At 43.7% G+C, this 18,027-nt stretch overlaps 1 long non-coding RNA gene across 2 annotated transcripts; it reads left to right on the top strand.

Moving 5' to 3' along the window:
- The first annotated feature begins 11,809 nt into the window (after positions 1 to 11,809).
- On the top strand, positions 11,810 to 16,772 carry LOC138768014 (uncharacterized). 2 transcript variants are annotated; one of them, XR_011358911.1, is made up of 4 exons: positions 11,810 to 11,877; positions 11,997 to 12,121; positions 12,340 to 12,434; positions 16,217 to 16,772. It is a non-coding gene; the product is annotated as an uncharacterized lncRNA (long non-coding RNA). The 2 variants fall into 2 exon arrangements; XR_011358912.1 differs by lacking the exon at positions 12,340 to 12,434.
- Positions 16,773 to 18,027: the final 1,255 nt, after the last annotated feature.

Below are 18,027 nucleotides of genomic sequence, written 5' to 3' on the forward strand. Positions count from 1 at the left end.
CCCACAGATTACAAGCAAGGCAGGCACATGGTTCAGGACATGATCAGGATGGGTTTTCGGCCTCTATTTGTTTTGCAACAGCTTTAGGTTTGATGAGTGAGGTTGTCATTGTGTTAGCCGTCACAACATGTACACCACCTGCCCCTAGACTGGCCCATTGAAAGTTAACTATAAAAAAACAAATTTCACCCTAATACCCTGGAAATGCTGTCCCGTTAGACAATCCATCCATTATTCACCATGTCAGTCAGGCTTTTTAAGAACCGGGAAGCTCAGGATGACCTGTCATATTGATCCTGTCCAGAGGAAGTAGAATGTGATTGTGATATGCTTTGTAGATGGGACACTGCCGATAACCTGGTCCTCTAGGAAGACGATGGCTCCTGTGCAGGATTGGTGATCTGACTGCCACTTGTCACATTGATTCTTACAGTATGCTTATAAACTGGACGTCAACATATTTTTCATCTGTTGTGTAAATGTTTCCAGACAATAAACTTCCTTTGTATTAGTGCGTTTATATCAACTTGTGTCTGGTCTTTTTTTTTTCTTGACTGTATTATATTTTATATATTACAGGGCTAGGAACATTTGGCCCTTCAGCTGTTGCAGAACTACAATTGCCATCATGCCTGGACAGATGGAGGCCCAAATGTTCCCTGTCCCTGTTACATTGGGTGTGTCCTTGAGCCTTAGAAATCCTATAGTTTATCAGATAGGTGGTAGAAGGTAATGTAAGACTGGGTTCATGTATATTCAGCAATACACGTCCATTCTAGATGGGAACAAGCTGGATCAACCATTGCTCTATAGGCATTGGACAGATGGACTGTCTGGCATAGTTTCTCTACTTTGTGGTTTAATTCGGGGTCTACCTGCTAGATGCCAGGGACCCCAGACAAAAGTGACCCAGGCCCGATCTTCGTCTCATGGCAATGCACTGCATGTCGTCTATATTTGTCAGTCGCTCCTCAGCAGGAAGACCATCAACTGACACTTTAAGCGTCTTATTAGAAATGGTAACAGCTTAAAGGCTGCTGCTTAGGTGCAAGTAAGTGTACCAAATCTGAATAAGATGCGACTTACTGACATACAGTAAGTCGCATTTTTCTTTTTCTTGCAAAAACATCACATCACATTTTTTTCTTTCAAAAACATCACCACCCCTGTTGTGTGTGGCATTACACCTTGGCTCCATTCACTTCAACTAAGCGCTAAAACCCACACCCATCCTAAGGACAGCAGAGATTCTGTTCCTGAAAGAAAACAGCCATGCTTTTCTTAGCCTGGACAACACCTTTAAAATTCCTTTTAAGGGGTAGTATCATGCAGACAAGTCTTCCTTAACAGGTCTGATTTTAGCAGCTCCTTGTGGTATAACCGGCTGAAGCTAACTGTCCAGATGAGGGACCAACCATGTAATCCAAGGACTTATTCCAGAGCAACAGTCAATATTTCGTTGTAGCTCCACCTCCGTCGTATGACATCTACATAAGGAATACCCACAGAGGTTGTCTTCATGGAACAACCCTTTTATTGATAGAGCTAATACAGTAATAATATAGCAGCTACCCCTTGTACGCCTGAACTTGGGTTCTTGTTGACTACACCAGCCCTAGTTGCCCACATAGGCTTCAATTACAATAACATATAGAGGTAATGTCTCAAGCCCCATATACATTAGGGTCTCCACCAACGTATGTCAACGTCCAGTCCTTATGTTCTCCATTGAGATGTAATTTGTGACTTTCTCTCCTTTCCATCCTAGACACATCTTTAGGGTAGAAACCCACTTGCCGGATCCTCAGCGAGCCCCCTCGCTGCTTATTTGCAGCGAGTCTCGCTGCGGATCCTGCCCCTATACTTTGAATGGCAGACAAACATGCAGCAGGGATGTACGTCCCTGCTGCGAGTTTGTCCGCAGCCCGCCCCGTTAACCCCCCCGGGCGCCGGAGCTGATACTTTACCTGATCCCGGCTCCAGCGGTTCCCGGTGTCTTCAGCAAGCCGGAGCGGGGACCAGGTGAAGTATATGCTCCAGCCGCCCGCCCGCAGCCCCTTTAACACCTCTCGCAGCCCCGGCCGCCCGATCGCCGCATGAGCGATCGGGGCTGCAGGGGGCGATCGGGGCTGTGGGGGGGGGGAGGGTGCTGATCGGGCGGCTGGAGCTGCGGGAGGTGTTAAAAGGGGCTGCCGGCGGGTGGCTGGCTGGAGCATATACTTCACCTGGTCCCCGCTCCAGCTCTGGCGGCCGGGGGTTAAAGGGGGCGGGCTGCGGACAAACTCGCAGCAGGGATGTACATCCCTGTTGCGTGTTTGCTATTGAAAGTATAGGGACAGGATCCGCCGCGAGACTCGCTGCAAATACACAGCGAGGGGACTCACTACGGATCCGTTAAGTGGGTTTCTACCCTTAATAAGTAATACATACATTGATCATATTGACTGAGGCATCTAAGGGGTTTAAGTTATCTCCAATCCTAGACACTAGTATCAGCTGTAGTATATGGTCAGCTGCTGCCTTATATATATGCCATATATATCCTGTGCTATATTTCCTTCCCATATCATACTGTATACTACAAGTCAAATGTCATAAAGGTTTTATGTGATTAAGATAAATGCATACACTTTCAAGGTATTTAATGTAAGTTACACTGTACTAACAAACGGGTCCTAAAGTTCTTTAAAGCCAAAGCCAGGAACAGACTATAAACAGGGAGTAGGTCATAAAGGAAAGACTGAGATTTCTCCTATTTTCAAATCCATCCCTGGCTTTGGCTTCAGCAATCTGCCAGATAAATCTGTCTGTGTTAACGCACCATAACTTTCTGGTGTCAGTTGATTTAAAAAAAAAAAAATATATAGATATATTTTATTTTTTGCTTCCATCCAAGCCCTTTATTGTTAGCTCAAGTCTTTTATTTACATTTCTACCATGATTGGGTAAGAAATAATTCAATCTATAAACAATTATTCACTTAGTGGATTACTTTAATAGCATTTACAGCTGTAGTTTGAAAAGTGCCCACTAGGTGGACACATTGAGTTCACAGCCAGTCCTAGTAGTGATTATGCAGAGAGATAATTCTTTACAATCCATGTGATCTACAATCCAGTAAAGATGGCTTAGAGCCCCTTAGGTTATGAGATTGTTCTGTAGGAAAATTGGACCATGCAGACAGAATCACTTCTTGAAGTTGTAGTACCTTAGATGGAGGTCCTAACATGCTGTGAACCTCATCCCAGACATGTGTATAGGATTACTGGACTGTGAAGGCAGAGGAAGCAAGGAAAACTCACTGTCAAGTTATTGCAGACAGTCCATGATTATACTCAAACATGCTTGAGTCTGAGCGCGCAGCGTTTGATTACTGCTGTATGCAGCCCTAGGGAGTCCTAGGATACAGCCTATGGCTGTGGATTCATGCTTAAAATGATCATTGGATTTTATCCTCCTTCCAGTGTCCAGGGTCTAATGTCCATAACTGGAGATCTGATCAGGAGATGGCAGAGGGAACCAGAGGTTGGACAAATCCTTGTCTTTATATTGTATTGCAGTTTGCATTTCATCCACATGGGGGAGACATTGCATCAATAATGCGGATACTAAAGAAAATGCTACCTAGAAAAGAGTTTCCCAACCTGTTGAAGAACTATAACTTCTATCATGATGAGAGTTTTGTAACAGCTTGAGAGCCACGGGTTGGGGAGAATTGGCCTAGAGTAAGAAGACCTATTAAAATGTAATCACATACAGAAGCAACAAACGGTGATGGCTATTTGTGCCACCATACTAAAATCATCACTATGCGACATATGATTTCTGTAATTCCATGACTTTTCCTTCTTGGTGCTGCAATATCAGTGTTGAGGAGTATATTACCATCTTGAGCTGTCTTGCCCATCTTTGGGTAACTTCCAACTTCCGTGTTACGATTAAGTAATTGTATGTTATATGATCTATAAATCACAGAATAATTATAATGTTTGCAGCTAATATTAATGTCACTATAACCCTCTGGATAGCCATCTAAAAAAGCTTGCAATTTAGCAGAAAAATTAAAGAAGTATTCTGGGAAAAATTATCAAGGCGAGCTATAGTTTCCCAGACTGTGATTCGTCATGGTTCATTGCCGGTCCCTTGCGACAAATATTGTTCCTCCTTGCTTTGTTACCCCAGTCCCTGGTGGGCTGTGGCACTTCTTCACCCAGTGATGATAACAGTGTAATAAAGTAGGAAAACACCAACTTCACTTAAACAGTTTTTTGTGTGTTTTTCTTTTTGCAATTACAGTCTTTAAACATTAAATCACCACAGTGCATGAAACCGCTTGCCTCCTTGAGGAGTACAAACAAAAAACAAAAAGTCTTTTTTAAAGGAGAATTGTTGTATTGCCCCCCAAAAGTTATACATATTACCAATATACACTTATTACGAGAAATGCTTATAACGTGCTTTTTTCCCTGCCCTTACTACTGCATCAAGGCTTCACTTCCTGGATAACATGGTGATGTCACTTCCTGGATAACATGGTGATGTCACTTCCTGTATAAAATGGTAATGTAACGACCCGACTCCCAGAGCTGTGCAGGCTGTGGTTGCTGGAGAGGATGATGGCAGGGGGATGCTCAGTGTCCCTCCAGTGCCCTGTGTCCCTCAGTGTCCCCCTGCCATCATCCTCTCCAGCAGCCACAGCCCGCACAGCTCTGGGAGTCAGGTCGTGACATCACCATGTTATCCAGGAAGTGACATCACCATGTTATCCAGGAAGTGAAGCCTTGATGCAGTAGTAAGTACAGGGAAAAAAGCACTTCGTAAGCATTTCCCGTAATAAGTGTATATTGGGGATTTGTATAACTTTTGGGGGCAATCCAATACTTTAATTAAAATTTTTGCCGGACTTCTCCTTTAAGCAAAAACTATTTGCCCTGACCAGGCTATGCAAAGTCCATGCTCATATTAAGCCACCAGCTGCACTCACTGGTAAGCCTTGACTGAAGATCCACGTCTACATGTCTGCAATGTGTTTCGAAGCACAATTGCTTCTTTCTGAAGCATAGTCACGTGATCACCCACCACCAGTTTTATGCCTAAGAAGCTATTGTGCTTCGAAATGTCGCAGACGTGTAGACGTGGATCTTCAGCCAACGCTTACCCGTGAGTGCAGCTGGTAGCTCAATAAGAGCATGGACTTTGCATAGCCCGGCCAGGGCAAATGGACTTTACATAAAAAAGACTTGTGTGTACTCCCCAAGGCAAGCAGTTTTATGCACTGTGGTGATTTAATGTTTAAAGACTGTAATTGCAAAAAGAAAAGTACACAAAACTGTTTAAGTGAAGTTGGTGTTGTCTTACTTTATTGGATTGTGCATGGGAAAACAGGTTCCCGTTCAGACACACCTTTGCCAATTGAGGAAGAAGGAAGAAGTTGCAGTGTGGCGTTTTGTTTGCCGATATATTGGACATGATGATAACAGTGTGCCAGGTCTTGTAATGCACTTTGCAGAAAACAGATTCCTATTGGGATGAAGTGGATGACGAATGGGACAAGCCTATAATAATAATAATACAGTAGGGTTATTGTTAGGTTTCAGGTCAGTGAGTTTGGGTTACTCCTGGTTATTATAATCAGTTGAGATGTAATAGTCTTACTGTACATTAATGATAGACAATTATATTTGCCATTGGTTTCTTTGTATTGCACATTGCGGGAAAGCTGACAATTGGGGTTAGGATGGTGCAGCAAGAAGAGCAAGCCTTTCAGAGACCTATAGCAGTAAAGTCATAGGGCCTGATAGCCAACAAGCACTGTAGTGTGACCTGACTTGCTACAGGGTGAACTCCCCAACCTATTGTTAGGGCCATTTGGGATGAAGCTGTGTTGCTGCTCCCTGTGCTACCAGGCCAGGAGCACCATTGTTCTGGGAAAACTCAGATGAACATGCAGTTCATCACCTGCTCTTTATCTCCTTGACTCGCAAGATTGGTGATACCGTACCTTGAAGATTTGTTGTGAGAGACTGCCCCCCAGTGGTGACTCTTCTGTATTGACTGCAGTTGTAGCGCAAGGTGCACCCAGCCTGATAGGTATTGGTTTGAAGCAATAGGGAGATCTGGAGTAGCCATTTCCTCCACAGTCATAGCATTATTGGCCATGGGGTCTCTCTGGACCAAGTATAGCACACAAATCTCATTTTACATCACTAAAGTTCTTTTCAAAAAGTTCCAGTAACGTTCAAGTCAGAGCATCATCTTGGATGGTGTAAAAATACAAAAGAAGTCATACATAGTATGAAATTCAACGTTATAGATTCAGCCACTGCAGCCATTTGGTCTATAGTAACAGCAAAAAAGAGGCCTAATGCAGGAAGAGATGTTAGCTGGCCCAATGAAGGTCACAGGTACACTTTAAATGGGCACTGTCACTACAAATAACTTTTGACATGTCAAAAGTTTTTGATCACAGTGGGTCCCGCTCTATCAGACGATATAGCAGTGGAGATATTGCAGCAGCGCAATTCACTCTCCATCCGGCCGCTCATTTAGTCAATATTTTCTCATAGACTTACATTGACTGATTTTAACGGAATGATGGGCTGGCTGGGGAGTGGATTGTACTGCCCCAATTTCTCCACTTGTAATGGCATGTGGTTGCGTTCATTATCCCGTACGTGCCACTGGTAGCACTGCACTTTTGGTAATCTGCTCACTCTGCTGCTCTTTCTCAGTGTACTTGTCTTCCGACATCTCACTTGTGCTGAGCCTGTGGTACTGCACTACTGATTGACCAGTGACGTGCTGAGTTGTTACTGATGACGCCACAGCTATGGTGGTTGGTCGGTGTACAGCTCAGCCAGTGATGGTAGTGTTGTGATGCTACTGCTAGTCCAGCGCACAGGTTTGGTGGTGTACCTGCTTTTGTGTTATGGCTAAGTGTGCTGTTCCCCAATGGTCAGTGACCTGCCGGGCTGTGATGGGTCCCTTGGGCTCCCGTCATGGCAGTCCTTAGTGGAAAACGACTCAGGCTATCGGTACCGTCACCGACAGAAAGGGTAAAATGGCTCAAGGTGTGTAGCAGATGTGTATAGGTGCTGGTGCTGATGCAAGGAAGACTGAGTCCCAGTAGTATAAATATAACAGTTTTACTGAATAGTCACTTGGAAATGCAGAACGCTTTGGCAGTAAATAGCTTATCTGGATATAGGCGTTAGTGCTCCACTGGATCTGTGCTGAGAGATACTTGTAAGTGCTGATATAAGAAGTAGATGTAGCAGTACTTGTAGAGTTTAAAGTTGAGCAGAAAAGAGGAGAGGAGTTTGTCAAGGGAGTCCCAACCCAATGTAGTACTAGTGCTCTGCCGGAAGTTTTGAGAGAATATTTGAGAGATACTTGAGAGAGAGAAATACTTGTGCCTGTGTTTAGACTGTGTTGTCTGACCACCTTCTGCCCTACAGTGTCAAGGTACTCGTCGTACTAGGGTGACACAAGCCTCAGTCGTGGTTACCTGGACGAAGCTAAGTGTCTGAAATTTTCCAGTTTCACATGCGCTGTGAGATAGAGTACGTAGAACTTCGTTACAATAGCTTTGCTCTATCCAGGTCAGTTCCTCTGTCCTAGGATACTGCCCTGCACTGTATAGAGTGGTTCTCGGTGTGGGCTGGGATGATTCCTGACTTGTCTTCCTTGTAGTGTCTACCACTGCATAATAGCTTGAGTGGATAGACTAAAGAAACTGAGAGTCTCTGGTTGCTTCATACACGTGGGTAGTGACTCTCCAACACAACTGGACTGTCCCGGACAGGGGTGCTGGCAGAGCCAGGCCCTGGCTTAACTACAGCAGGAATGCCTACTCTGTGTGCCTTCCTCCCATGAGAATTTGTGTAAAACTGGGCTACACTTCCTCCCACCAAATGACTACTTCCTACAGGGGTGTGTAAGGAGCTCTGTGGTTAGTGGAGAAGAATGTGTGTGAGAAGAGAATGAAAGTGATAGGTTAGATTGAAAGAGTATCTTTATTGGACTATAAAATACATAATCTAGAAGCAGTAACCCTTTGTTCACTACAGCTGTGCAATAAGTAAAAGCTTACATACAAAACACTGACATCTAGTGGTGAAACCAATAAATACCTTCATCACCACCTGCCTTTGAGTAAAGGGCTTTTGCAACAAATGTATCACAAGAAACACCCGTGGTGGGACACCTCAAGCCAGCTTCCTTGGGGATTGGGCTCCCGCTAGTGGCACTTAAGTTCTAGAAAATTCTAGGCTGATCACCAGAGGGTATTTACTGCCACCACCTCCAGACCTCTGTGCTCAGTTGTTGGAGTTTTTCCAGTCAGCAAAGCACGTCTGTGCTTCCTGGCTTTCTGCCATTTTTCTCGCTTCCTAGCGACATTCTTCCCATTTGGATCTTGTTCCATCCCTGGTTCTCTGCTCAGCTTTGGTCTGGCCGAGGTCAGTTTGCCGGCAGTTGTGGTTCATCTAGTCCTGGGCTCCAGTACTCCTTAATTCTCTTCAGTCGGTGATCACAGGGGACCTTCTCTGAGGGTAGTGACCTGGAAGTTTCCTGCAGCAAAACCCAGCCTGTCTTGCGGCAGCTCTGGTGAGAGCCAGGGACTCCTTATACTCTGCACCTTGGAGAGGATATGTCAGCACTCCTCTGTGATCCAGGGGATCCACCTCCTTGTGCCTGGACCATCTGTTACACCACTTCTATATGTTTTGATCAGAGCAGGACCCACTGTGATCAATAACTTTTGACATGTTTAATGACATAATAAAAAAAGGAGGTCCAACAGCACCCTCAGTACTTAGTCCAAGTTGGCGTTACAATCAGTTAGTGAGGATGTACGCTGGAGAGTCCACAATTCCAATGTGGACACAGGAACAACTAGAAGAATGGTAGACGCCTACAGCATCCATAAGACGATGTAAGTAAAAGCTTGGATTTTGAAGGCACTTTGAATGCTGCAGGAGTCTGCCATGTCTGAAAAAAGTTATTTGTAGTGAAAGGTACGCTTTAACCATAACCATGAAGTAAAGAAAAAAAGTGAAGAGCATTCTCTGGTTCTAGAAATTACTGTTACTGTAAACAAGAAGATTACGACCCTTTGCAGTCTATCCGACTGTATGAGAAATCCATAGGAGCTATGTATGATGCCCTTATTCAGTCGGTCCAACCCTACTCCTATCTCCTATTCATTAGGCAGAACAAGTCACCATTGTCACCGTATACAGGCCGTGACCTTCTGCTATATCTCACGTACAATCAAGGACAAAGGGGCACTGCTCTCACCGGGCCTGATATGAGTTTTCCATTTCATTAAATGAATTGTCATTGGAAATAATGAAGTTTAACTCATTCTTTTCTGTCCCAGTCGCAAGCCACCTGGGAAAAAAGATCATCTAACTGTGTCTGTTATATTAGAGACCTATGCTTTTATAGTCCTTTTTTGTTAGAATAGTAAGCTAAACAGGGTGTTCTGCTACTAGAACCATCATGATCAGCTGTAATCTTTGGAAGTGGTAAGTGTTCAGTTTTTGAGCAGCGCCACCACAGGAGAAAGCAGACATTACACCGTGCTTATTGAAAACAATCGCAAGAGACACTCTTCATAGTTGCTCCTTATTCAGATGCTTAGATGAGGGTGTGGAATAGAAGCATGCTTATATTGTGGTGTGCGCATGTCTAGGTGCATGTCATGCGCTGGGCGCGCATCCCACCACTGAGTAAACGGAAGAGGACGTGATGTGATTCCTGCACTGCCTGGAGACCGGCAGTATGCCTGTGATCCTGGGTGCATAGTTGCGCTCCCAGGAATCAGCGGGTAGGATCTTCCAGGGAATTCAAGATACATTCCCTGGATTTCCAGGGAATGTATCTTGAATTCCTTGGAAGATCCCGGCCGCAGATTCCCGGGAGCGCAACTATATACCCGAGATCGCAGGCACCGCACTGGAGTGAGTGGCTTTCGGACCGAAAGTCCGAAAGTTCCGGTCATCTCTAGTGACCGGCCCCAACGTGAACCGCGGCATGCATCTTTCCCATAAATAGTGGGAGCAGACGGCAGTTTAGTTATCCCTTCCTGATAAAGCGAAACGTACGTCAAAGGGGACTTACGGTGGCACGGTATAGCGGCACATATTGGTGAGTGTGTGGTGTAATATATGGCATATGTTCCCTACAACAGCTTGGGGCTGGGTTCACACTACGTATATTTCAGTCAGTATTGTGGTCCTCATATTGCAACCAAAACCAGGAGTGGATTGAAAACACAGAAAGGATCTGGTCACACACTGTTGAAATTGAGTGGATGGCAGCCAAATAACAGTAAATAACGGCAATTATTTTAATATAACAGCCGTTGTTTTAAAATAACAGCAAATATTTGCCATTAAATGGCGGCCATCCACTCAATTTCAACATTGTGTGAACAGAGCCTTTCTGTGTTTTCAATCCACTCCTGGTTTTGGTTGCAATATGAGGACCACAATACTGACTGAAATATACGTAGTGTGAACCCAGCTTAGGGGTGTATAGATGTTGGTACTTGAAAGTAGAGAAGAGTAGTGTAGAGGAGTTTGTCGAATGAGTCCCAACCCAATGCAGCAATGTACTCTGCCGAGAGAATACTTGAGAGTGAGAAGTTTACTTGTAACCGTGTATAGACTATAGTCTGACGACCTTCTGCCCTACAGTGTCGAATGACTCGTCCTCCGAGGGTGATACAAGCCCCAGCCGTGGTTACCTGGGCGAAGCTAAGCTCCCGGGGGTGTCTTAGTTACCTGCACTGCGAAATAGGATACATAGACCTTCTGGTAGCTTTGTCCTATCCAAGCTAGTTCCTTTTGTATATCAGGATACTTCCCTGCATTTTTTAGACTGGTTCACAGCATGGGCGTGGGGTGTTCCCAGACTCTTCTCCCTTCGTAATGTTTAGCACTGCATAGTAGATATAGTAGGAATACTGAAAGAACTGGTTGTCTCTAGCTGCATACACGTGTCTTAGACTCAAGCAACTGAACTACACACGCTCTCACGAAGCTAACTAACTTCTCCTACTGGGTGGTGTGTGTGTGGAGAGCAAGGTTAGGCAGAATAAGAAAGAGCATCTCACAGGCCAGCACTGAACACATGGTACACATAAAACAGTAACCCATTCCTAACTTCAGCTGTGCACGAAATAACAAGACTTAGAAATAACACTGACACCTAGTGGTGAAACAAAATACTACCTTCATTACCACTTAATCTGGAGTGAGAACTTTACGACAGGTGCCTAGGGCCCTTAACAGTGGGATACCACATATATGTGCAGTGAAGAGATTTATACCCCATTACTCCTCTATTATGTGATTTATATGGTCATTATTGGTATATGGTGCTGCTTACCTTCTTCTGCAGTCTGGTCTCTTTCTTCTATTCATATTCTATTGTTTTTAATTAATAAAGAGATAATCTTTAATGGTAACTAGTCTCAATTTTTGTTGTAAACAATTTCATAGATGAGGGTGTGGAATAGAGTACCCCTTTTCTTTAGCAACTTAAAATTTTGGTAAAACACATAGTAGCCTATGCTGAGTGTATGACAGTCAATAAGAATGTAGTTCTCAGGTTGCATTACCTAATATTCCCTATTGCCACCTGTTGGTTTATTATCTGTACAGACTATATAATTTGCTGTATTTCATTGTGGGACACATGGTGCTTACATAAGGCATTGTTAAGTGGAAGGATGTTAAAACATCTACATCACAATAAACTTAATGCAGACACCCATGGGTGCATTTATTTTTATTTTCCGCAGGTGAAATCTTCTTATCTGATAGAACTGAAAAGAATAGGGAAGAAGTGAGCAGCTTGAATCGTGATGTATGATGAATATAAGTACTAGTTTTTTTTTTGGTATGGTTAATATGTGGTTGCTCCCGTGCTTGCTGAGGACGTGGGCACCACCCTTGTCTTTCCTCATCACCTGTGTTCTATGTCAGCAGGTGTACACTTTGCACATTTCCAGCCAGGTTATGAACTGGGGAGGCACAGTATTCTGAGGACGTGTCCTGATGCCCCATTTTGCCGGCAGAACAGGCTCCTGGGCTCCTGCATCGGCACTGTGGTAAGACAGCTTCTCACATCAGTCTCATTTATCTGCAGTATTCTTCCCTATTAGTTTATTACAAGCCTTAAAGTCACTTAAAAAAAAACTTGTTTCACAAACATGTCAAACGTTTTGATCAGTCTGACCAGACTGTAAGAATAAGGGCCTTGTGTGAGCTCCTTCAGCTGGGGATTGTGAAGACGTTTCTTTTCAGACGTACCTCCTGCTTCTTGCAGGGCTTATAGAGAAAAAGAATAGTTCCGCAGCAATGGCAGAAGAGGACAGGATGGAGAAGAGAGAGCACCTACTAGTGGTCAGCACATAAAACATGGTACAAATAACTTAACCCATTATCTTCCATCAGCTGTGCGTAAGCAATACATATGTGGTGTCCCACCATGGGTGTTGCTATTGGTTACACCCTTCACAAAAGCCTGTACTTTTAGGAGTAAGTGGTAATGTAACAGTACCAGAGTTTTACCACAAGATGTTGTTGTTTTATCTATGTATATTCAGATATTGCACGGCTGTAGTACCTAAGGGGTTATTGTTTTGTTTGTGTGTCACATGGACCTGTACACCAATGAGAGTCTTTTCTTTTTCTCACCTATCATCTTTCTCTTTACTTCTTTACATGCACTCTTCCCCCACTCACCTTACATGCGCTGTAGGAAGGAAGTCACATTGGTGGAGGAGGTGTAGGGGCTTTTTGTGTTTGGATTCTGTAGAGGAAGGACGCAAGCTAGAACCTCTCTATAGCAGTCAAGTTGGGCCCTGGCTCCTGCCAGGTCCTCCAGTCAGTGAGTTGTGGTCCAGACATTGAGCAGAGCACATGTATATGCTAGACCTAATCACAGTTCCTCCTCAAGCAACACTACTAAGCACTATGCAGTGTTAAGTCGCTATTAGAGAGGACAAGTCAGGGATCATCCTAACCCATGCCGTGGACCAGAGGAACATAGTGCAGGACAGTCTCCATAAAAAAGTAAAGGAACTGATCCTGATAAAGCAAATTTGCTAGAAGGTGTAAACAGGAAACCCTTAGCATACCGCTCATCCCAGGTAATAAGGTCTGGGACTTGTGTGACCCTGTAGGACGGGTCACTCGACACTGGTGGGCAATAGGTGGTGCAAAGACCAAAGAGTCAAAACACAGGCACAAGTATTCTCTTTCTACTTTCAAGTATTCTTCTCTGAATTTCCGGCAGAGCACAATACTACTTGGGTTGGGACTCTCTCGACATCCTCCTCTCTACTCCTCTGAAATTCCTACCTTTCAGCACGTAGCTCAGCCAGCATGGCTGTACCACTCCTTCCCCTTCTGGACTCTGAAGTATTAAGTAACTTATCAAGTGTAAAGCGTTGTATCAAGGCAAAGCTCTATTACCTGCTGCCTATCTTAAGTATCTTAAGTATTAAGTAACAGTAAACCAGATTCTATTTATCTTAAAGGGAACCAATCACCGTAAAAACGCATATTGAGCTTTTGAAATGTGCTGTTAGAGCACACAGCACACTTGCCACACGTGTTTTCATAGCCTCTGTGCCTCCCCCGTGTAAGCCGCAAAGTAACTTTATAAAACTGGCGCCCTGTATGCTAATTACCTGAGGTAGTCGTCTGGGCGGTGTGTGGCTAGCAGGTAGTCACGGTCCCCTGGGCGTTCTTCTGCTGTAATTACGCCCCTCTGGGCGTGATTCAAATGGCCGAGTAGCTGTGACATTCTGATGCCGGACGCCGCCGCGCATGCGCAGTACAGACGCTTCCATTCCAGCGGTACTGCGCCTGTGTAGAATAGCCTCGAATAGCCTGTTAGCCGGAGTTCGAGGCTATTCTGCACAGGTGCAGTCCAGCCGGAATGGAAGCGGCTGCACTGCGCATGCGCGGCGGCGCCCGGCATCAGTACTTAAGCACGCCGACCTTGGGCACGGTGCACTCTCGAGTGACGCCACAGCTACTCTGCCCCAGAGGGGCGTGATTACAGCAGAAGAACGCCCAGGGGACCGTGACTACCTGCTAGCCGCACACCGCCCAGATGACTACCTCAGGTAATTAGCATACAGGGCGCCAGTTTTATAAAGTTACTTTGCGGCTTACACGGGGAAGGCACGGAGGCTATGGAAACACGTGTGGCAAGTGTGCTGTGTGCTCTAACAGCACATTTCAAAAGCGCTATATGCTTTTTTCCGGTGATTGTTTCCCTTTAAAGAGACTTTGTGGTTCCTTACTAAGTTCCTGCACAGTACATACACCTAGTGGTACACCACAGTAGTAGGAAAGAAGGGAAAGCATGTGAGTGGTGGTCTGCTGTGTGAGGTACCTGCTACAGTGATAAGTTGAAACAGTGAACATAAAATATAGTAGTTAACCCTTGTCCTTCAGCCGTGGTCTTAAAAACAGTTAGAGGAGAGTGAGACACCAAGTAGTGAAAGTGCTAAAGGCAGCCATCATTCCTTTGTGCAAGTTACCTTAACCCAGGTGACATAAGACTTAGTGGACCACCCATACCAGGACACTACAGTGACATCACACTTATGTTTATGATGTCTTATGACACATGCTTGATGACTTCAATGTTTTTATTTCAAGTTCTGTGATTTCACAACATAGACAAAAACTTTTTAGATGTTTTTTTTTTTTTTTTTTTGTAAAATTGAGTTGCTGCTGTGCTACAGATGGGGAATTAGGGCCTTGTTCCATGTTCTACTATGGGGCCCCTTGAATTCTGCCATTGTTTATTCATCTATTTATTTTCACTTTAAATGAAACCAATCAGCATGATTGTGTTGATATGGTTCCCAGCAGCACAGTAGAGGGTTATTTCTGTCTTATAATGTAAAAGCATAGGGTTTGTTATTAATCCTGAGGATGGTGGTGCTGCAGTTTTGCTCTAGTGCCGTGTCCTTGTCCTTGTTTTTTCCCTGCTGCCTGATTCTATCAGAACATCAATGCTTTAATGTGTCCCCAGATCGCCATCACAGTTGTAGGTACGCAGTCTCTGACCTTTTTGTATTGAGTCTTAATTGGTTTTCCAGCGTCATAGATAGCATGTCATGTACAGTTCACAATCCCCGGACATACATTACAGACTGAGCTACAAACCTGCTGGAGAAGCTCAAAGATTAAAAGGCTTCTCAGCCAGTCAATGAAGAAGGCTCTTAAACATCAGCTTGAGAACCATATATGGCCTCCTGTAAGGAACTAGCTATAGATATATCATACATACTGCTCGGAATGTTTGACATCAGGGTCATATAAGATATACATGAAACACTGATCTAGCAAATATAGGTAAACAGTCATTGAACTTAATGCGGATAGCTATAGGCATAACATACCATGCATCAGCCAGGGGGCGTGCAAGCGTCAAGGACCCATCAGTAAAACAAGTCTGCGTATATTACAGATGAACATATATCTATATTTAACCCCTATACAGATATAGTGTTACAATCTATTATTCTATGTAGTTTAAGGCTTAATGTCCAATATCCATGAAGGTCTAGAATCCTTCTGGATTAATGGCCAATATCCCTGAAGGTCTAGAATCCTTCTGAATTAATGGCCAATATCCCTGAAGGTCTATTGGTCTAGGGGTCTTTGAAGTCTGAGTAGAACACTGGCACTGGAAATGGAGGGAAGGTACCAACTGAAGGTTCTAAACTAGAGACCTTAGGAGAACCTGTTTTGGATGCTGGTTTTTACATATAACCAGGTTTGGGTTGCCGGGGGGTTAGGTTAAAATTCAGGCCACAGAGCTGTTTGATTCTAGGTGCCTCAGAGCCAGGGGCAAATCGGCTGAGGGTAAAACCTGTGTGTGTAGGGGGACTGGGACCCCATGGTTTATGAGGTTGTTTCTGTAATGGGGGACCCTATAAGGTTGAGATCAGGTTAATATATATCTGTTTTTATAGGAGTTGGGGCCAATATGATCCATGCGGAAGTTGAGTGTCTTTAATGGGGTATGGGAGGGACTCGCCAATAGCAAGTCATGGAGATTTTCATTGTTTCTTTGGAACTCTGAAGTTGATGTTGGTTGCAGCAGATAAAGCAATATAAATTGCATATAGTATTTTTTTTTTGTTCTCTTCATAATATCTATTGTCTATTTCCAGATTCAGAAGCCCCCAATAACTCCATGGAATCCCTTGATATCAATACGACACTTCTAAACCAGTTCATCTCCTCCTTGTCAGCAAACCAATGTATTAACTGTAATTCCACCTCAGCAGTCAACCCCCAAGATGAAGACCCCATGAGACTCCTATATATTCTAATACTGATGGGTACTCTTGCCTTCTTCAAATTGGTTATGATGTACTGGAAAATCTACTCTAAGCAGCGATCACATTCTACGGATCCATATCACACTTATATCATAGGAACATGGAAGATGGAAAAACAACTCCTTGTCCGAGCACAAACTCTGACCATTGAAAACCAAGTGGCTGTACATACTTCTCCTGGAGCAGAGGCTGGATCACCTTAGATAAAGATGTAATATAGCTTGATTGGATAGATGGGTGAACTCCTCATTGCTTTCACGCTGGAGAATTAGGATCAGTTATTTCCATCTACTCCATAGCTATAAATGGACCAAAATATTGTTAGTTGCGTCAGCGCCTGCTTTATTTGAGGCTGGAAATTGTAGAGGAACGGCTCCGCTGTCACCTAGGAATGTTTTGTATGTACTATACCGTAATAAAACTTTCTACATTCACCCAGTCACTTTCTCAGGACGCTATTTTTGTGGTACATTAAACAGAGCTGCTGCAAAAATAATTGTTTCCATATCTGACTTCTGTAATACTACATAATATCTACCCAAAAGAGACAAACTGATAATATATATATATATATATATATATATATATATAATACTATATATGTTAGTAGTCTGGTTTTAAGGGGAACATGTAAAGTTATAACCTACAGGTAAAAAGGACCACTTAGCTTTCCTAACCTGTTTGTTTTAGGGTTCCCCATGAAAAAAAAAACAGATTTCCCTAGAAGTTTGCATTGAGCCGTATCTCTCTTATTCCTCTTGGAAATGACAATAAGGGTCCATTTACACAGAAAGATTATCTGCCAAAGATTTGAAGCCAAAGCCAGAAACAGACTATAAACAGATAACAGGTTATAGAAGTAAGCCTGAGTTTTCCCCTCTTTTCAAAAACATTCCTGGCTTTGGCTGCAAAACTTTGGCAGATAATCTTTCTGTCAGATAATCTTTCTGTGTAAATGGACCCTAAGGTGTCACCATCCAACATTATTACTGGGGTGTGGCCCTACTCTGTCACACTGTCAGGGCCAAATAAATAGTGTCAGAATGTGTTGGGAAATGCATCACCCAGTTGTTAATGTATTCATACATTTCTATCTGGAATAACAGAAAGAGAGAGAGATGGGGGAGGGGTCTTCATGGCTTACTACTACTCCAGTCAATTGATAGGGATCCCACTGAGAGGTTTCTCCAGGTATCTGCAAAAAAAAAATATATATATATATACTTACCTTCCACACTCCCTCTGCTTCTGCTGTTGTCAGGGTGTCAGTCTCCTCTGCACAGTAATTATTTGTGTTGATGTCAACACAAGGACCTGCCCATTCAGTCCGCTGTGGTGGGACACATTGTGGCCTGTGATTGGCTTAATGGGCAGGTCCACTTACTGCACAGTGAGGGCTTGCACTGTGACAGCAGTGGTAGCAGGGGAACAGGGAAGGTAAGTATAGGATTTTTTTCCACTTACAGCTGCCTGAGCCCAATTCTTTATTTTAAAAAAATATTATCCAGAAAACCCCTTATTTTAATTTAGCAACAGAAAGGATTGCGGCCACTAGGTGGCACTGTGTCATTTGTATATTTGGTTTAGTATGTCTAATTGTAAAGAAGGTCAACAGCTATTCCCTATGTTTAAATATGGTC

Source organism: Dendropsophus ebraccatus, chromosome 11 (genome assembly GCF_027789765.1).
Source record: "Dendropsophus ebraccatus isolate aDenEbr1 chromosome 11, aDenEbr1.pat, whole genome shotgun sequence".
Taxonomy (NCBI): Eukaryota; Metazoa; Chordata; class Amphibia; order Anura; family Hylidae; genus Dendropsophus; species Dendropsophus ebraccatus.